At 41.8% G+C, this 21,199-nt stretch overlaps 1 protein-coding gene across 2 annotated transcripts in view; it reads left to right on the forward strand.

Annotated features, from left to right (window-relative positions):
- The first annotated feature begins 8,963 nt into the window (after positions 1 to 8,963).
- LOC142210576 (uncharacterized) overlaps positions 8,964 to 21,199 on the forward strand; it is a 68,543-nt gene continuing 56,307 nt past the window's right edge. Inside the window, exon 1 of one of the 2 annotated variants that reach the window (XM_075279836.1) lies at positions 8,964 to 9,081. The gene's annotated coding sequence lies outside the window, so the exon portion shown is untranslated. Of the gene's footprint in view, positions 9,082 to 20,849; positions 20,873 to 21,199 lie in introns of those variants that run through there. The other variant, XM_075279837.1, reaches the window with a different exon arrangement.

Consider the following 21,199-nt stretch of genomic DNA (forward strand, 5'->3'; position numbering starts at 1 on the left):
TGGTACAGTTGTGGGAAATTCATGCACTTACCCTGTTGTGGGCACAGTGGAGCAGATTTACTATTGTGGTTACAATGCTACTTTAGCATAAAATGCACCAAATGTGGCACAGTTTGGTGCATCTAGTTTTAGATAACATTAAATTGACACCTACAAAAAGCGGGTGTATACACTGTCTACCTATAAGTATTTGGACACCTGTGGTCCGAGCAGCACGAGCAGTAATTACAGCCTCAGCCCTCCGGGGCTTTCCACAAATCCTTGTATGATGGCTAGTGGGATTTTATTCCATTCGGCTTGGAGAAGACAGGTAAGTTCTTTCACCGATTTTGGACGGCTGCTGCACCCCTTAGTTTGGCGATCCAACTTGTCCCAGAGGTGCTCGATAAGGTTCAAGTCTGGGCTCTGGGCAGGTCAGTCCAGTCGGTTAACCTGATTGTCACTGTACCAAGCCATGGTAGACCTCGCTATATGACAGCTGGCGATGTCATCCTGGAAGTAACATTGGTCCGAACCATGGAACCGCCATACTGTAGGAAGCACACTGTTATCTAAAATAGTGCATTAGGCGTCGGCGTTGAGTTTACCATGCACTGGGACCAAGGGTCCATACCAGGACAAACACCCCCAGACCATAACTCCACCTCCGCAGAACTTTACTGGGTGTCCAAATACTTATTGGTAGACAGTATATTTGTGGGAAAAGGCTTAAATGTCACACAAAATTTTGGCTTAAGGTTAATACCCAACACGTAGCGGGCTGCAGCAAGAAAGCACTGCAGGAAAATCCATGGCGGAAATGCATCACGGTTTTTCCCATAGCACAGTTTTCCACTGTGGACTTTCTGCTTCCATAGGGAAACTGCCGGCTTTTCTATAGGTATAATTGACATGCTGTGATTTCTAAAAATGCAATGTTTTTGGAAATCGGATCATTTCTGCTGTGCGTATCTTTTTGCAATGTGGGGATGGGATTTGAGAGGATCCCATCCACTTTGCAGGAGTTGTAAAACACCATGTGGGGCCCTGGCCTAAAGGGGTTTTATGGTCCCAAGTAAAAATTTCATACTAATGTGCAGGATATCCACAGGTGCTGGAAGCTGCTTCAAGTAACTGCAGTATGGTTCCTATTCAAGTTGTACAAACTTAAAGGGCTTGTCCAGGACTATAAATATCTAGTTGGGGGACGACAACAGTCAGCTGTATGAGGTCGCTTCTGGTGTCCCTGGTATATACAACAGTTGACTCCATGCTCTGTATAGTAGCCAGACAACAGTACTGCAGTTCAATTCTCATTTAGTCAGATGCTTATGGTTTATTCTAAGTGTAGGCCAGTGGATCTCAACTTGTGGTCCCTGTACCCCAGGGGGTACTCTGCACAGTCTCAGGGGGTATGCACAATGGCTAATAACTAGAGATGAGCGAACACTAAAATGTTCGAGGTTCGAAATTCGATTCGAACAGCCGCTCACTGTTCGAGTGTTCGAATGGGTTTCGAACCCCATTATAGTCTATGGGGAACATATACTCGTTAAGGGGGAAACCCAAATTCGTGTCTGGAGGGTCACCAAGTCCACTAAGACACCCCAGGAAATGATACCAACACTCTGGAATGACACTGGGACAGCAGGGGAAGCATGTCTGGGGGCATAAAAGTCACTTTATTTCATGGAAATCCCTGTCAGTTTGCGATTTTCGCAAGCTAACTTTTCCCCATAGAAATGCATTGGCCAGTGCTGATTGGCCAGAGTACGGAACTCGACCAATCAGCGCTGGCTCTGCTGGAGGAGGTGGAGTCTAGATCGCTCCACACCAGTCTCCATTCAGGTCCGACCTTAGACTCCGCCTCCTCCGGCAGAGCCAGCGCTGATTGGCCGAAGGCTGGCCAATGCATTCCTATGCGAATGCAGAGACTTAGCAGTGCTGAGCCAGTTCTGCTCAACTACACATCTGATACACACTTGATGAAGCAGAGTGTGCACAAGGGTTCAAGCGCACCCTCGGCTCTGATGTAGCAGAGCCGAGGGTGCACAAGGGTTCAAGTGCACCCTCGGCTCTGCTACATCAGAGCCGAGGGTGCGCTTGAACCCTTGTGCAGCCTCGGCTCTGCTACATCAGAGCCGAGGGTGCGCTTGAACCCTTGTGCACACTCTGCTTCATCAAGCTAATAGAATGATTTGGCCAGCGTTGATTGAAGCAGAGCTGAATCTGTGTGCTTAGCTCAACTACTCCACCGGTGTAGTTGAGCTAAACACACACATTCAGCACTGCTTCATCACGCCAATAGAATGCGTTGGCCAGCACTGATTGGCCAGAGTACGGAATTCGGCCAATCAGCGCTGGCCAATGCATCCCTATGGGAAAAAGTTTATCTCACAAAAATCACAATTACACACCCGATAGAGCCCCAAAAAGTTATTTTTAATAACATTCCCCCCTAAATAAAGGTTATCCCTAGCTATCCCTGCCTGTACAGCTATCCCTGTCTCATAGTCACAAAGTTCACATTCTCATATGACCCGGATTTGAAATCCACTATTCGTCTAAAATGGAGGTCACCTGATTTCGGCAGCCAATGACTTTTTCCAATTTTTTTCAATGCCCCCGGTGTCGTAGTTCCTGTCCCACCTCCCCTGCGCTGTTATTGGTGCAAAAAAGGCGCCAGGGAAGGTGGGAGGGGAATCGAATTTTGGCGCACTTTACCACGCGGTGTTCGATTCGAACATGGCGAACACCCTGATATCCGATCGAACATGTGTTCGATAGAACACTGTTCGCTCATCTCTACTAATAACCACTATTTGAGAGGTGGCAGGTTGAGTGTTCAGGTTCCTGGCCGGCTAGTTCTGCCAAAACCACTCACCATCTTCAAATATTGATACACAGTGGTTGGCAAGCAGAGGCAGGTGCCAAAAGAAGTTGCATTAGGGTTAAGGGGTCTCCTCTACACCAGCGGGTAGTCTGTGCTAATACTTTCTGATCTATCATCTGATTTTTCTGAAACCATATTTTTGTAATCCTGAATAGCCTACTATACAGTCTGTGCAATGTAGTGGGAAGCCGGGAAAAAGCAGAATGGGGTGGAATTGGGAGAAAAGCCAAAACACAATTGTGCCATTTTCTCTAGTGTTTTATTTTTATAACTTTCACTATGTAGTAAAAATGACATATTACCTATGTTCTGTGTTTCAGCCTGATCTCAATACAAAAAATACAAAAACTTTAAAAGAAGCAAAAACTTGTTTGTGTCGCCATCTTGTGATTGTAACTGAGGTGTATTTTTTTGCAGGGCAAGACGTAATTTTTCTTGATATAATTTTGGGGAATGGGTGACATTTAGATCACTGTTTATTCAAATGGGGGGGAGGGAGTGAAACAGCAAAAAATAGGCATTTAGACATCTCAATTTTTTTCCTGCACTCGATTTTGTGGGATAAATAAGTTCATATTTTTATAGTCCGAGTTGTGGGGACATGGACTTGGCGACACTGCCGGGCAGTGTGGTACGAGTCAGAGAAAGCCAGACACATAGCGCTCCACAAATCACAGCAGAACCAGAAGCTGGGAACTCTTATCAGCAGTTCTTCAGAGTTGAGATGCAGGTCAGAGGAACCAGAATTTAGTGGCAGGCAGTAGTCAATAGGTGGCAGCAGAGTGCCAAAGTGTAGTCGTCCAATCCGGGTCATCAACGAGATGACAGTGCAGTACAGAGGATAATCCAGAGGGGAGGTCAAACAGTGTCGGTAATATAGAGCAGAGCGGTACAATAACAGGTAGGCACAGTATAAAAGTAGTACAGAAGTAGGCACAGTACAAAATCAGGAGGCAAGAGTCAGAGTCAGAAGGCAAAGCAGGGGTCAGAAACTGAGCAAACAAGACAACAGGAGATGCTTACTATCAAGAACCACGCACAGTGAATAGCCAGTGGCAGTCCAGCGCGACAGCCCATCTTAAATAGGCTCCAGTCTGCCACCTGGCCGAAAATGACAGAAGTCCCTGGTCCAGCTCAGGAGGAGACTGGCAACCTCGGCACATCACTGTGGAGGTTTGGGCATTTTTTCTCTAATTCCACCCCATTCTGAATTTTTTCCATCTTCCCAGTACATTGTACACCACTGCGAAGTACAGAAATGAAGCTTTGTGAAAATCAATGGGTCAGTTGGTAAAAAAGGATGCCACACTGGTGAAAAAACATGGCCATGTGAATATAGCCTAAGTGATGGCAAATTAGTGAAAATTAAGAGCAATGACATGCAATGTCTGACCAGCAGATGGCGCTCTTACACCTTTCTTAGGCTTAGGTCGCTGACTAAGCTGCAGCCTCAGTCATTTGTGGCTCTACATGTTATACCATATTCTATACTGACAACTTTCTTTTCGATTTGCGTTGTCAGAGTAATAAGTAACACAGTAGGTTTAATAATACGTCATTCTATAAACTTTAGTTTTGTGCTTTGGTTATAATAGGACACTGTTCCTTCTGTAATAGTTCATATCTAACAGGACGATTTATACTCAGCCATATTATTTCATACCGTATAGTAAATATAAAGGTTTAGTGTCACAAAACAGGAACAGTTATTTCACACTGGGAAATGATCAAATCTATTAATATTTGAGAATTAAAATCTGATATTTTAGTAATCCATTCCACTTCAATACTTCTCCTTAAACTGCTTTCTCATATGTCAGCCATTTATATTCTTCTTTTCCTTATAGTTGTATTGAGGATGTAACGATGGCAGCAATTTTAGAAAAGTCAGCGGTTTCCATTAGTCACAGAGTCACCCAGGCTTCTTACTTTTACATAGCCCCTGTTCTCCCCGCCTTCACTATGTCCTTGTCTCACTATTCTATGGCAATTCAATACTAAAACAATTTGGGAGCTCACCATATGAGGTTCACAGAAGCCATTGAAGATCTGGATGACACATCATGTGGAAGGTGTTGCACTGCAATGACATAATCCTTTGCAAATCTGTTCAGCCGCTTCCTACTACTAACAATACCAGCTATATTTTTAGTGACATGAGTCTCATCTTATTTGTTCAGGGCCAAGAGAAGGGCAGGTGGAGAAGCCTTAGGTGTAGCTACCTACCTTTCTTAGGGTTACAATACAATCCAATAAATAGATACACAAAAGTATGTGTGCACTAAATCAATTAACAAAACAAGGTTTTAGGGGAATTTTTATGCACACTAAAATATAACTTTTAATAGTGATTGTTAAAAGTCACAATGTAACAAAATTACACACTTAGACGTTCCTCACGTAGTGTGTGGTCATGTGGCTGCTGTGTTTAGACACCAAAAGAGGGTTCCCCCTGATTGAATACAAGGGAAAAACTCTCAATAATTTGGTGTTCAGTTAGCATCCCACCCAATTATAGTTACTACCACCCAATGTTCCACTATAGCTGCATAGAAATGGTGTACGAATTGCCACTAAGTATCCACCTAGCACACAGAGTACCGGTTCTCTGACAAACACACCACCAAGTATTCACAATTGCATGCAGCAAATGGCTGGGGAGGAGAGTGACATTGCTAATCTCAGTTTGGGCTATTCTCGGGCATTGGGATATAGGCTATTAGACACAAGCTGGAACCCACATACTTAGACACACACATAAACTTGTTAAAATAAAAGCGAGATATATGTAGTTCCTGACGCGTTTCAGCTGACTGATTCACAGTGCCAGCATCATCAGAGGCTCACAAACATACAGTTATTAGAACGTGCTGTAGATACAGCGCTATTACGAGCTCTTTTGACTGCTCGGTCGGTCATAGTTTCTGCTGGTCAGAAACTATGACCGACCGAGCAGTCAAAAGAGCTCGTAATAGCGCTGTATCTACAGCACGTTCTAATAACTGTATGTTTGTGAGCCTCTGATGATGCTGGCACTGTGAATCAGTCAGCTGAAACGCGTCAGGAACTACATATATCTCGCTTTTATTTTAACAAGTTTATGTGTGTGTCTAAGTATGTGGGTTCCAGCTTGTGTCTAATAGCCTATATCCCAATGCCCGAGAATAGCCCAAACTGAGATTAGCAATGTCACTCTCCTCCCCAGCCATTTGCTGCATGCAATTGTGAATACTTGGTGGTGTGTTTGTCAGAGAACCGGTACTCTGTGTGCTAGGTGGATACTTAGTGGCAATTCGTACACCATTTCTATGCAGCTATAGTGGAACATTGGGTGGTAGTAACTATAATTGGGTGGGATGCTAACTGAACACCAAATTATTGAGAGTTTTTCCCTTGTATTCAATCAGGGGGAACCCTCTTTTGGTGTCTAAACACAGCAGCCACATGACCACACACTACGTGAGGAACGTCTAAGTGTGTAATTTTGTTACATTGTGACTTTTAACAATCACTATTAAAAGTTATATTTTAGTGTGCATAAAAATTCCCCTAAAACCTTGTTTTGTTACAATACAATCCCCTTAGCAGTATTGCTCACACCCTCCGATATTACAACCCTACTAAGGCCCTGCAAGCAGCACTTAGTGCGGAAACAGAGCAGAAACCACATGGACCCTATCATAATCTATGGGGTCTGCAGGTTTCCTTAACTGCTTTTTTTATGTGGATAAGTTTCCGTTCGGGGGGTTCCCAAGCGGAAACCCAAATGCAGATGTGAACCAGGCTTGAGGCTGACCCGGAATCAAAGAGCAGACACTCTATAAGTGGTCTTCATCCTGTGGTCCTCCATCTGGTGCAAAACTACAACTCCCAGCAGCCCTCAGGGCATAGTGCAGGTTGTAGTTTTGCAATGACTCAGGTGAGACATGGATTGGAGACCACTATAGATAGGACTGTATGTAAAGTGTGGAGACAGTGGAGTTGGTGATACTATCTGATGGCCAAGTATGATCAGAGCACAGCGATGTGCCAGTGTCAGCCATTGTACATCCTATTATCCAGAGTGAACACAGCAAACTGTACAGAAGCACAGCGACCTATAGTCCAAGAACATCATGACTACCCTAGAAATAGATTTAGGTAAGGAATTGAGCCAGTGAAATGTATAGCTGATACTAACAGGTGGATTGTTAGATTGAGATATAAGAGGTGTTGTACAAAAAGTTACTGGAGATCATGAGGTCCATATATTGTTCTAGCACAGGGCCCTCTTCTATCAGTTCACACAATCATATCATCAGTGCTTGGGCTCCTTACCAACTTTGTATTATTGAGCTAACACTATATCTGTCAGCAGTATTGGGCGTGTGTCTATTGCCTGTCATACACACACAATTTTAGTGACCATTTCCCTAAACATTACGGGAATTGGCCTTATGTGCCGGTGTTTTGTACTAATAGCAACCCCTGAAAAATACAGTGAGGGCTCACCCTAGGGTGTAGCTATATACTGGTTCCCTTACATTTTATAGGGGAGTATTTTGCATTTTGTTATTGGCAGCAAACGTGCCATTATTTAGGCTTACACAATGATCATATCAACCAAAGACACCAACAGTGTCCACACGTCGACAAAACTGTTGGTCGCCCTCGTTTAATGAATGAAAAACCCACAATGGTCACAGAAATCACTTGAATCTGACAAAAGTAATAAATAAAGATTCTATGAAAATGAACAAATGAAAGTCAGACGTTGCTTTTCACTACAACAGAATTTTTTGAAAAATAAAATTGATGAAACAGGCCTGGACAGAAATGATGGTTCTGTAACTTAATATTTTGTTGCCCAACCTTTGAGGCAATCGCTGCAATCATACGATTCCTGTAACTGTCAATGAGACTTCTGCCCCTCTCAGCAGGTATTTTGGCCACTCCTCATGAGCAAACTGCTCCAGTTGTCTCGGGTGTGAAGGGTGGCTTTCCCAGATGCCATGTTTCAGCTCCTTCCAAAGATGCTCGATAGGATTTAGGTCAGGGCTCATAGAAGGCCACTTCAGAATAGTCCAATGTTTTCCTTAGCCATTCTTGGGTGTTTTTAGCTGTGTGTTTTGGGTCATTATCTTGTTACAAGACCCATAACCTGCGACTGAGACCAAGCTTTCTGACACTGGGCAGCACATTTCTCTCTAGAATCTCTTGATAGTCTTGAGATTTCATTGTACCCTGCACAGATTCAAGGCACCCTGTGCCAGATGCAGCAAAGCAGCCCTAGAACATAACAGAGCCTCCTCCATGTTAATCAGTAGGGACAGTCTTCTTTTCAAGGTATGCTTCATTTTTCCATCTGTGAACATGGACCTGATGCGCCTTGCCAAAAAGTTTGATTGTTTCATCTGTCCATAGGACATTCTCCCAGAAGCTTTGTGGCTTGTCCACATGTAGTTTGCTTATTATTTCTTTTATCAGATTCAAGTTATGTCTGTGACCATTGTGGTCACCAACGAGGGATACCAACAATTTTTTCCACGTGTGTGAGTATATATATATATATATATATATATTTTATATATATATATATTTATATATATATATATATATATATATATATATATATATATATATATATATATATATATACCCACACTTGTGGACAAACTTGTTGGTATCCCTCGTTGGTGACCACAATGGTCACAGACATAACTTGAATCTGATAAAAGAAATCACCTACTGAAGACTAGCAAGTTTTTTGTTTGTTATATTTCTTACCCACTGGCTAACACGGTACAAAAACAAACATTTTCCTTATATATAAATATGTATAATATAATATATATGAGCTGATGTTATGACACAGGTGAGAAATTTTCCTAATGTCTATTTTATTACATGAGCCCCAGTATCCTTATTGGAGCTGCTAAAGGCATACATCTTAGGTCTTGTATATGTGGAGCAGTCAGTGACACCTTCACATCAGCCACACAGCCCTCTGGATACTGAGCTATAGCACAGCCTGCTAGTGCTGGTGAGTGGGAAGATTGTCCCCCCGCGGCCTCCGTCTCTCCAGCTTGTTACATTGTTGCAGATACAGCTGTGTGGGAGAAGGAGGGAGGAGAGAAGCTCTGTCCGCCCAGCACACAGGCAGCAGCAGCAGCAGGAGGAGGGAGGAGAGCTGGGACCCAGCCGGCCGGGGGAGCCCCGCATCTGTACAGGTACAGGGGGGCACTGCACCATTATATAGGGGGAGGGGGGGCTCACTGCTCTATTGTCCTGACAGGCAATCACTGCAGTCTGCACATCTCCCATCACCATCACATCCAGCAGGCTAGTACTACTACTGCTCCATCATTATAGGAGCATGTACACATTTCCTTTTATGTCTTCCCCATGATAGCAATGCGGCAGCTGCACCAACACCTAAGCATTTACCGTAGGCAGGCAGGAGGGCTGGTAATGAATAGGTTAATAATGGATGTCTATAGATCTGCAGTGACAGTCTGGTACTGACAGTGTTAATAATTATTTCCCTTGTATGATGTGGCATTGACAAGATCTATGAAATCAAAAGGATACTGCATCCTGGCACTGAACAGGTTAATCATTCTGTGTATCAGTGGTCGCATACATTGGGCCTATCTATCTATCTATCTATTTTTTCCAGAGAGTCTGCACAGCAGCACTGAATGTGTTAATAATTATCTATCCAATTTATCTAATCATCATTTCTAATGACAGTGTCTTCCAAACTCCTGCTGAATGGGGGTTGTAATAATCCGGGTATCAGCAGGATGCTTCCTCCTTTTGTCTCGCTGTCCATAGGTGTTTGTTGCATTTTGTATGTTTGCCACTATAAATACATGTATATTGTTACCATGAGTCTGTATGTATCTGTCTATATACAGTCATTGTTGGGGGGCTGGTTCTGAAAGGGTTAATAATTAATCCAACATGTATGCCGGCTGAATAGATGGCTAACCTTTTACAGAACAAGAGTTGGGAAGCCATTCGGGAACAAGGTTTGCAGGGTTTATGTTTGCATAGGATGAAGTGTAGATGATGAATGATAACCCTACAGCCCCCTCCCCATTATAAGAGGGCCTGGATGGAAATATGGTCTTGTAAGGAGCAACCTTAAAAGGCTCCGACATCTATCCATCCACTAAAAGCAGCAAAAACCTGCCCTATCTATCTATCTATCTATCTATCTATCTATCTATCTATCTATCTATCTATCTATCTATCTATCTACTATATCATCTGTCTATCTTTGGCTACTTTTAAACCTCTGTTGTGTTTTCTTCTCTTTGTACTGTTCCCTTATAGGAATGAAAAAATGATGGATCCATGAAATGAAGGACTCCATTAACTGTAATCTGGTTTGTCAGGTTTCCGCTATGGGGTCTGTCATTATGTCTGTTATTTTTTTATGTGGATTGAGCCTATACAAACATCTATCTATCTATCTATCTATCTATCTATCTATCTATCTATCTATCATGTGATCATTGATGCCTCTGACAATAGGAATAGTTCCATTTAGTCCTAATGATAATTTGTGTATATATAATGTATACAGCTACTTCTGTTGGACTAAGTAGAAGGAGTGGATGGAAGAAAGTGTGGCAGCAGGATCTGACTACAAATGGTATGTTTGTAGTCTGTTACCATGGAGGCACATAAGGATTGTATGTACAGCTTGGTAGGAGATTTTTAATCATAACTAATATAATAGTTTCATCCTCTTCTTATTTTTAAAAATGTATTGAAGGAATAGGTCTATAGGTCTAGATAATTCTATTACCACGTTTTATGCTATTTGTAGGATATTGGGGTGCTTCTGCTCCCCTATAACATTTAGGGATTTGACTCCTCCTTTTAGTTAATAAACTCCCCGGTCCGGGCAGTAGATCAGGTTGCATTCTTTTCTCTGATCATTAAAGGGACTTTTTCCGCACATCACTCAGTACAGTTCATCAACTTCTGCACCCGTCACCCCCCCCCCCCCCATCCTGGAAATTAATAGTAACCTCACTGCTCTTGCTTCAGAGACAATAGTTGTCATGTATCTGTGAGTTTTGTTCTAGATACAAGTGTTGGACTATTGAGGTTTCCTGACGGCTGGCCTGTTCTCACTAGGTCTATTCGGTCCCAGTCATTGGCAGTGTAATCCCTATTCATTTCCAGATATTAATTTTTAACTTGTTGCTGGTTTTATTTTTTTCTAAGAATAACTGTTGTAAATAATTGATTGTTTTTGTATCCATTACGTCATAGCCTGATACTGAACTTGTGTGGTGCGATATAATGGGGAGAGCTAAATATATTTATTTTTTTAATCTATAATCCACTGTATCCTGGTAACATAGTGAATAATGACATCACTGCCCAGTGTTCCATATGGAGACCAAAATGGCTGTTCATATGCCTAGAATTTGCAAGAGACAACTTGCACTCATGCCACCTCTAGCACCTAACTGGGTCCACCCTTATACTGTGTTGTGACTCGGCTTTGGTGCTTACCAGACATGCCACGTGTTTGGTGCATTTGCCAAATTCCATGTCAGACACCCCCCCCCCCCCCCGTGCCAGTAAAGAGAGAAGCATATCGCCAAGGGATGTTGGTGACTCTCTGCGCTCAGCCAGCCATCAAATGATCTTGCCACACCAGCTTTTAGACACTTAGGTAATTCTAACATAAGGCTATGTTCCCACATAGCAAAAACGCTGCAAATTTTCGGTCCAAATTTGCAGGCAAAAAAATTCTAATCCAGGCAGAAGTGTGAAGTGTGGATTTTAAAGTCACAGAATGTCAGTACCTTCTGCATATTCTTGCCGCAGATTTTACCCTCTGAAATCCCAGCAACTCCGCAACCAAATCCACATGTTAGGGTTAGTTCACATCTGCGTTTGGGAAGTCCGCATGTGGACCCCCCCCCCTCCACCCCGAACGGAATGCCAAACGCCTTGGCAAGAGGTGTGCAGTGAAAGTACACGGACCCAATAGACTATAATGGGGTCCGTGTGCTCTCTGCACGGTGTCCACACGGAACATCCAGACAGAAAAGTACTTTGTGATCTACTTTCCTGTCTGCATGATTCATACGGGCAGTGTGTAGAAAGCACACGGACCCCATTATAGTCTAGGGGTCCGTGTACTTTCACTGCACACCGCCTGCCAGTGTGTTCGGTAGTCCTTTCGGAGGGTCCCCATGCAGACTCCCCGAACGGATTACCAAATGCAGGTGTGAACCAGGCATTATACTGATTTTTTTATTTTTTTTATTTCTGCCTGTCATGGTAAAGATCGGTGCACTTAGGTACAAGGCTGTAGATCAGCAATGGTTTTGGCTGGAGTTAGAAGAAAAAAAAACTTCTGATTGCGGCTTCAAAATAAAATTATACTTAATGATATAGTAATTGATATTGTGTAATTAATTAGATGCAGAGCTTGTTACAGATTTACTTACATAGGATTTCAGTCACTGCCTTTTTGATGGATTAGAGAAGTTTTATTGCTTTCAACTCACCATGGCCATTTGTAAAGTGGTCGGAATCAGTCTATGGAAAAACAGGAGTCTGAGTCAAGGGTTTGGCCAAATGACTCCACAGCCTTGTCTATGTACAAAACACAAGGTTAGAAATACGGCTGTTTTCTGCTCCAAAAAATAGATAACACAGAAAATCCTCAAAGCTTTTTTTGCAATGCGTTGCCTCGTCCTTAAAGACAACCTTTCATGTCCTCAGCCACACGCGGTTTTATATACTGCTAGAAAGCCGACAGTGCGCTGAATTCTCCGGGCTGGAGATTGTTAGTTTCGGCACCGATCTCTGTCCACTGTCAAAGGGCGTTCCTGACAGTCTAACTGTACTTCACATCTTAGCATCGTTGCTTGGCGGTAAGGAACGCCCCCTCTAACAGTACAGAGCTATGGACGAGTACTGCTGGGCAAAGGGGGGGGGGTGTTTCTCACAGCCCACCTAGACTGTTAGTAATGCTCTTCTGGCAGTGGGTAGAGATCGGTGCCGAAACTAACTGCACCAATATCTCCAGCCCAGGGGTACATAACAACAAAGCCAACAATGCGCTGAATTCAATGCACTGTCGAGTTTCTAGCGATATATAAAGCAAGTGCCCCAAGACATGAAAAGTATTCTTTAAGGCTAAGGCCCTACGGGCCGTAATTGCAGCGCTAAAGCTCTGCGGAAAGAACCGCTGCGTGAACGCATTGCAGTTCTTTCCGCAGCGCTTTTAAGAGAAAGTTCACCTCTGAGTTTTCCTCTGCGAACTTTCTCTTAACATTAGATATACGGGAAAGCCGCCGGCATGAATCCCATCCCCTTTGCTTGCACTGTAAAACGCAGCGATTTTTCCTGCAGTGTCCCCACTGTGAGCAAATCGCAGCGTTTACGTCCCGTGGGGCCCCGGCCTAAATCTGCAAAAGCTGCTTTTTTTTTTTTTGCCAAATCCAGGAGTGGATTGAGCAGAAGAGAGTAGTATAACAGATTCCTATATATGTCCCATTCCTTCTTTAGCCACTACTAGGTTTGGCTCAAAAAACGCAGCAAAATCTTCAATTAAAAAAAAAAGCCTTGTTTCTACAACATGGGGTCTTAGCCCAAAATTATTTTCTAAGCTTTTGAAAACTGCAGTTTAAGCTGTATATGGTTAAAATGAAGAATAGGCACATGTACATAGCTTTGTGACATGTTAGATTAATAGGTATATGCTGGGTGCTCGCCACACTGAGTCCATGGTTACAAACCCTCCAAACAATATCACTCAAAAAAGTTGAGAGGAGGATTCCAAATAGAATTTAAAAAAAAGTTTTTTTCTTTTTCTTTTTTCTATGTAAAAGCAGCAATGTTTCAGTCCTATGTATCTGGATCCTTTTTTTGTTTGAAAAAAGAACAGCTTTGTAGAACTGAAATGTCTGTAAAGAATCAGATTTTGAATTTTTATTTGGGATCCTCGTGCTACAAGATTTTTTTACATACTTAGTACAGTTGAAAAAAGAAGTCCATCAAGTTCAACCAAGGGATTGGAATGGGAAACTGCTGAAGGGAAGAGGCACGAAATTGGTTTTGAATTCCCCTTATATTCTTGTTCTGACTGTTACAGTGAATAGGTAATGCTTTTGACTGGAATACCCCTTAAGGCCTGGGCCCTAGAGCTTTGACCGCGGCAGAGATGCTGTGTATTACAGTACCTGCAAAGTGGATGGGATTCTGGCTAATCCCATCAACATATTGCAGAAAAAAATCCACAGCGGAAATGCTGTGGTTTCAAAAACTGTCGCTATTTGTGAGTCGCAGGATGTCAATTATACCTACGGAAATACTGGCGTTTTCTGTCTAGTTATAATAGAGACAGAAAATCCGCAGAGGCAAACTATGCAGACTTATTGTGAGAAACACTGCAGGAAAAAAGGCTCGCTATGTGGGGCCTTAGCCTAAACCGGGAATGACACAAGCATTCTTTTGAGGAATTAATTAAAATAAATATGTGTGTGTGTGTGTATATATATATATATATATATATATATATATATATATTTATATGTGATTTTTTTACCAATTTTTCCACACATTACAGTAGTCTTCAGGATACAATATTTTCAGCATACTGTGTTCTTTTCTGGACCATTGTGTCTTGAAACCAGACTCAACATACCATGCTTGGCTAGTGGTTCCAAAAACTCAGCATGGACATTTAACTGGTACCCCTGTAAGCCCCGTACACTGTCTACCTATAAGTATTTGGACACCTGTGGTAGAATAGAAAAACAACATTTATTCATATTCAATAGTTGGTAGAGCCTCCACGAGTGGCAATTACAGCCTCAGCCCTCCGGGGCTTTCCACAAGTCCTTGTATGACGGCTAGTGGGATTTTATTCCATTCGGCTTGGAGAAGACAGGTAAGTTTCACCGATTTTGGACGGCTGCTGCACCCCTTAGTTTGGCAATCCAACTCAATAGGGTTCAAGTCAGGGCTCTTGGCAGGCCAGTCCAGTCGGTTAACCTGATTGTCACAGTACCAAGCCATGGTAGACCTCGCTATATGACAGCTGGTGTTGTCATCCTGGAAGTAACATTGGTCCGACCCATAGAACCGCCATAATGTAGGAAGCAAACTGTTATCTAAAATAGTGCAATAGATGTTGGTGTTGAGTTTACCATGCACTGGGACCAAGGCGTGACGTACATCACGACCGCAGATATCTTCATTTACATGGGTATCCAAATACTTATTGGTAGACAGTGTATTAGTAAAGTGTAGACACTGATGTGTGGACTAGTGGCCAGGGCCAGTTGGGACCAATTTTGGTTGGAGACGGAGTTGGCAAAAATTTACCAACTTTGACTTCAAAATTAAATAATTTGTAATTATATAAAAGCACTTTGAATAATTAATTTTGTAATTATAATAATTATTTCATATTTACCTGCATATGAATTAATAGCTTCAGTAGATTTTTGATGAATTAGAGGAGCTATAATGCGTCTGTCTGATCAGCCCTGCAAGTATCGCCTATCTGCAGTAGGCCAGGGCCGGGCTGAGCTGCTCCTTTGAACACTAGTTGAGGCCCGGTTCACATCTGTGTTCAGGTCTCTGTTTGGGGAGTCCGTTTAGGACCCCAGAATGGAAACCTAATCTGCAAAAAAAAGCAGTTACCTTATGAAACCCGCGTACCCCATAGACTATAATGGGGTCTGTATGGTTTCTGCACGAAAAATGCGGAGAGGGGAACGGAATGACCCAAATACAGATGTGAACTGGGCCTGAGAGTGTCTCCATGTTATTTGTCAGATACACTGTGTATATTTTTCAGAACCCTGAAAAAAGTCCGTCATAGAAAAAGCTGCTGGAAGCTGTAAATTACTTTCTAACCTTTATGTGTAAGGATTTCCTCTATCTAATATTAGTTCTATACATATTCTATTCTAATATATATAATAATAATGTGCGTGTGTCTGTTATATCGGACTATTCTCTAAGTTTAAGTTTTTGAAATTTTTGGGCCCTGTGGAATTAATAATTATTTTCTCTAGAGTTATGGTCTCTAGATACAATTGTTTCAATTTGTCATCCCTCAAGCAATTAATGTTGTAACTTGAGGGATCACTGTACTTGAGAGTGTGTGTGACACTGGTCTCACTTGAGAGAGGTCCCAGTGTGGACCGATACGTGGGACCGATACGTGGTGTACTGCTCTTTCCAATAGAAGGACATTTTCCATCCATACAAGTTGCTTACAGACCGGATTGTTTTTTCTATTGCAAACCTGTTTCCCTGGAGAGAGGTTTCTGCCGTGCAATTTGTGGGATGATCCCCAGATTTGCTGGTGCTGCTGTAATTGTTTGTCTTAAAAAAATAAATAAATAAATAAAATAAAAAAAAAAATAAAAAAAAATATATATATATATATATATATATATATATATATATATATATATTAGCTGGTACCCGCGACTTCGTCTGCGGTGATTGTAGAAGTGGGTATATACAGGCGCGGGTAAGGTTTTTGTACTGTGTATAAGGTATGGGATATAAAATGTAACTGTGTATCTTGTTGTTGCTGTAATTCTGAGAGCACATGAGACTTTTGTGTTGAATGTAATTTGTATTTCAGCCGCTATACGGTGTTGGTATAAACTGTACATAGTGTCTTTGGGACAGAGGTATTTCAGGTTAATATACTTCGATATACGACATTGTATGATTTGTTATTTTCCGCCAGTACATGTAAGTTTTGGGCACAGGATACTCTTGAGTAAGCAACATAAAGTCTGGCCCTGTGCATGACAGTTTAGTAACTCCATGTGCCTCTTATTAATAGCAATTAACCCCATCATGTCCCTCACATTAACCCCAGTGTAAGAGTTACTGATAGAGATGAGCGAGTACTGTTGGGATCAGCTGATCCGAACAGCACGCTCGCATAGAAATGAATGGACGTAGCCGGCACGCGGGGGGTTAAGCGTGCTGGCTACGTCCAAGCGGAAGTACCAGGTGCATCCATTCATTTCTATGGAGCGTGCTGTTCAGATCGGCTGATCCCAACAGTACTCGCTCATCTCTAGTTACTGATATGTGAGAGACTTGGAGGTAATAATTAAGTATCTTCATTACTGAGGTCTTTTATTAGTACCTCCATATGTCTCACATATTAGTAACCTTTATATGGGGCACACAGGGGTTAATATGAGGGACATGATGGGGTTTATTCCTATTAATGTGAGGCACATGGAGTTACTAACACTAAACTAATAACCCCAAATGCCGGACATTAATGAGAATAGGAAGTAAAGGAAGGGAGCTGTGTGTTTCTTACTTTCAGTTTGCTAGCAGCTTCGGCAGGAGCTATTACTATAGCAGGCAGAGACCTGAGCGATTAAGCTCCACCCCCTGGGTTTCCTGCACATCTCTCAAAGGGGAGTGTCCTTATGCCTCAGCTCTAGCACAGACTTTATTTAACTCTTGCAGGTCCTGTGCTGCTGGCATGCCAGTGAAATATGGCAGGAGTGCCACTCTTGGCATGTGTGCCAGGGGTTGCTGACCTCTGCTGTAGGGGGTAATATGAATTTTGTGGCTTGCTATGGTCCAAAGTGTGTGAGATTGCAGAGATAGTGATGTGAGTTTGGGTTTTGTGGGGGTCCTGGGAAAAACGTATGTGCGCTATTGTGACGAAAAGTAGCCTATTGCGCAATCGAGTGTAGGGACTATGTTTGTGGAAAATTTCAGCCAAATCGGGGTCCAAAGTGTGTGAGATTGCAGAGATGGTGGTGTGAGTTTGGGGTTTGTGGGGGTCCTGGGAAAAACGTATGTGCGCTATTGTGACGAAAAGTAGCCTATTGCGCAATGGGGTGTATTAACTATGTTTGTGGAAAATTTCAGCCAAATCGGCCAAGCGGGTTTTGCGTGATTGACTAACAAACATCCGAACACACAAACCCACAAACATCCAAACTCACAAACTTTCACATTTATAATATTAATAGGATATATATATATATATATATATATATATATATATATATATGTATATGTTTGTCATTAGTTAGGTGGCAACATTATTTATTAATTTCCTCATTTGTAATAGTATATTGTATATTTTAGTTTGAGGTTGAGGCTAGTGTTGCAGATTTGACTTGAGGAGGGAGATATGTCATGTTTTTATTTTAATATTTATTTTTATTTTATACATTTATGATGTTATTTCCAACCTTATTGATTTTAGAGCCGTCCTAGTTACAGGGGAGAACAGCCCTGACAAGTGTTGACTATCACGGTCTGGCAGCCGGTGCTGGGTTTAGGTGGTCGGTGGGACTAGTAGAGGCGGCAAATAGTGATATAGTGAGATCATAGAAACTAAATGATCATTGCTGTTTCCTCTTCAGGGAGGGTAGAAGTCCCTTAACCCCTGGCAACATACACTGTGCTAGTGAGGCTTCTAACCACAGAAGAAAAACATAGCCGTGGTCATCGGTGGAAATTCTCTGAAGTGAAATGCTTCAAACTTACAAAAACTTGCACGGCTCCTAATAGGATTTGTACAGTTACGGCTTCATTCTGATTAGGAAATCTGTTAACATAAATATAATTATTTTTTTTTTTAATTTTTTTTTTTTGAAGAATGCAGAAATATAGTACTGTATACCCTACTTTTGTGTCTGTTCAAGGAAACAGACCTGATCTGCATAGAGCCTTAATCTGTCATGTCAAACTAAAACCTGTTGTACACCTGCTATAAGCAGGAATAAATCTGCGCTGCAAACTGTGACATTTTCTGCCGTTAAAGGGGTTGTCCAGGAATTATATTTTTTTCCTGGAGGCTGTGGTATATAAAAAAACTTCCAAAAAACAAGAAACGACTCACACTCACCTGTCCGTTAGTTCCTCAAGCTATGAACATATTTATACGGCTCTGGGAATTTTACAGAATCCCTTTTAATAAAAGCCATATTATAACTTCAGTTTTCCTTTAAGGCAGGTATTTACTATTTGGCGGCACATACAAGCAGGGTGTGTGTGTTCCTGTTGTGTCTTGTGTTATGTCTTGCTTTCACTGTGGCTGGGAGTTCACCTTGTGTAATTCCTTGTACTAGAAATATCTGTTTGGTTCCCGTGCATTGCTTTGCGGTTTGCCATGTGTAGCTTTTGACATGTTAAACCTCACCCATAATAGGAGTGATGAGCTTATTGACACTCTGTCTCTATAATAGTGTATCAAAGGATCAAGTCATAGGTTACACCAGTGATCCCTAACCTGTTGTTGTAAGCCGACTGCTCTCAGCATATCCTGAGAACCTGCTCCCTGTATTATACACACCAGAGCAATATTCACAGTTCTTCAGACTTCAGAGCTGAAATCTCCCATTACAGATTTTGCATTAGGGCCCAGGAGCTTCCTGTTTGGCCATTAGCTATAGCTCACCATCGCTGTTGGATATGTAATGGTTTTATGACTATAGATCTATCCTATAAATAATCTTCAAATTGGTGTCTGAAGCGAAATGTTCAGTCTAAGAGCTTCCCATTGACGCTGTAATTTTGTTGCACTTGTATATACAGAGCTGTGGAGTCAGGACTAGTTGGGGCAAAAAGTTACTGACGCCAGCTTCAATGTAAAATTATTATATTAAGAACTATACAATTATTAATATTGTGTAATTATTTAGATGTACAGGTTGTTACATATTTTACAATTTTTTTTTCCCCCTTGAATTAACTTTACTACTTCTTCATAAACGGCTCAAAGCCATTGTCAGACAGGAGTCTTAGTCGGACTGTGAGGAGTTGATTATTTGGTCTACAAACTTCACAGCCTTGCTTATATAATCCGACACAATCTTTAATGTCTACATTTCATTCTAATAAAGTAGAAATAACATTAAAATCCAGGATAAGAACAACTTACACTTGCATTTGAACATTAAGGAATTTGATATAGTGCTTCTATAATATACTAAAGGGGTTCTCCAGACTAAAGGTATTGATCAGATTGATGGGGTGTCTGGCAGCTAGCACCCCAACAATCAGCTGTACCCAGCAACTGTTACACAGAGAATGGAACAGGAAGCAGACAGTGCTGTTCTATGTGTAGTGGCCAGAGCAGGTACTGCAGATCAGCTTCCATTCCGGCATTACACAAAGAACATAGTTATCTGCTTCTTACTCCATTCTTAGTGTATCAGAGACTCCCACCAATTTGGTATTGATCCTTAAGATAAGTCATAAGTCATCAGTCTCATCAGACCCCCAACGATCAGTATTCATCTTCTATCCTGTGAATAGAGGATAAATATTCTTAGCAGCATAATCTCTTTAAAGAAATCTGTTTCCTTCTCCACTTCTTTATCTTAACTTAGACTCTTTGTTTACATAGTCATATCTAGCTCTCTATGGAGAGGGGAGTGGGAGGAGATGACTGCTACTGGGCTTATTGCCTCATTCCGTACAGTAGTAGACTCTTGTCTTGAGGACATAGCAGTGTCAGATGGGTTTCCTCACTCAGTGCACTAGTCGCAGCTATTAGTGTGTCTTTTCCTTCTCCCCCCTCTTTTCCCCAATCTTCTAATCTGCCTGTTCCCTGTGTATGGACTGGAGTATGGATTGCATGAGTGTGGTCCAAATCATAGTGGGGGGAAGAGAAGGCAAATAACAGGAGAGAGGAAACCTTCTATTTAATGGAACATCTTACAATGTTTACTATAATTACTTGCACTATTTAGTCATAATTAGGTTTCTTCTGATTATATATTCGGCAATTGTATTTATACCACTAATATTTAGCAGGTGCTCAGTTTGTCCTGCATTGTCCTATTGCCTATAATCCTGATAGTAGAGATGCATTTACCTTATATACTTCGATGGGCTGTGAGAGGGCCCCTCTGAATGCTGGGGTGTGTCATCCTCCTCATCCATCCTGCAGCCTTTAGGCACCTGGAGCTTGGCTCTGCACACTACTTATAACATTACTATCCTATATTATCCATACTGGTAGGATTTACTACTGCACTCTATTGTATGTGCTTGTTATGTAATACTACACGCCTGTGTTTTAAGGCATGATACATTAGTGACATATTTCCTGGCAGCTGTCAGATCCCATTCACGTAGTTTCCCTTCCTGATGATAGGGCGTGATCCTTCATTTCCATAGAATAATGAGGATGTTTTGCGCCATGTAACGCGCCTTTTCAGTTGTATGAAGACGATTAATGGTGATATACATGACATTACCGTATTATAACCGGTGACACAACATCTTACTGGTGTCTGCAAAATAGTTTGAGAAAATTGTTGTATAAACTGTATGATTCAGGTC

Source organism: Leptodactylus fuscus, chromosome 6, assembly GCF_031893055.1.
Source record: "Leptodactylus fuscus isolate aLepFus1 chromosome 6, aLepFus1.hap2, whole genome shotgun sequence".
Lineage (NCBI taxonomy): Eukaryota > Metazoa > Chordata > Amphibia > Anura > Leptodactylidae > Leptodactylus > Leptodactylus fuscus.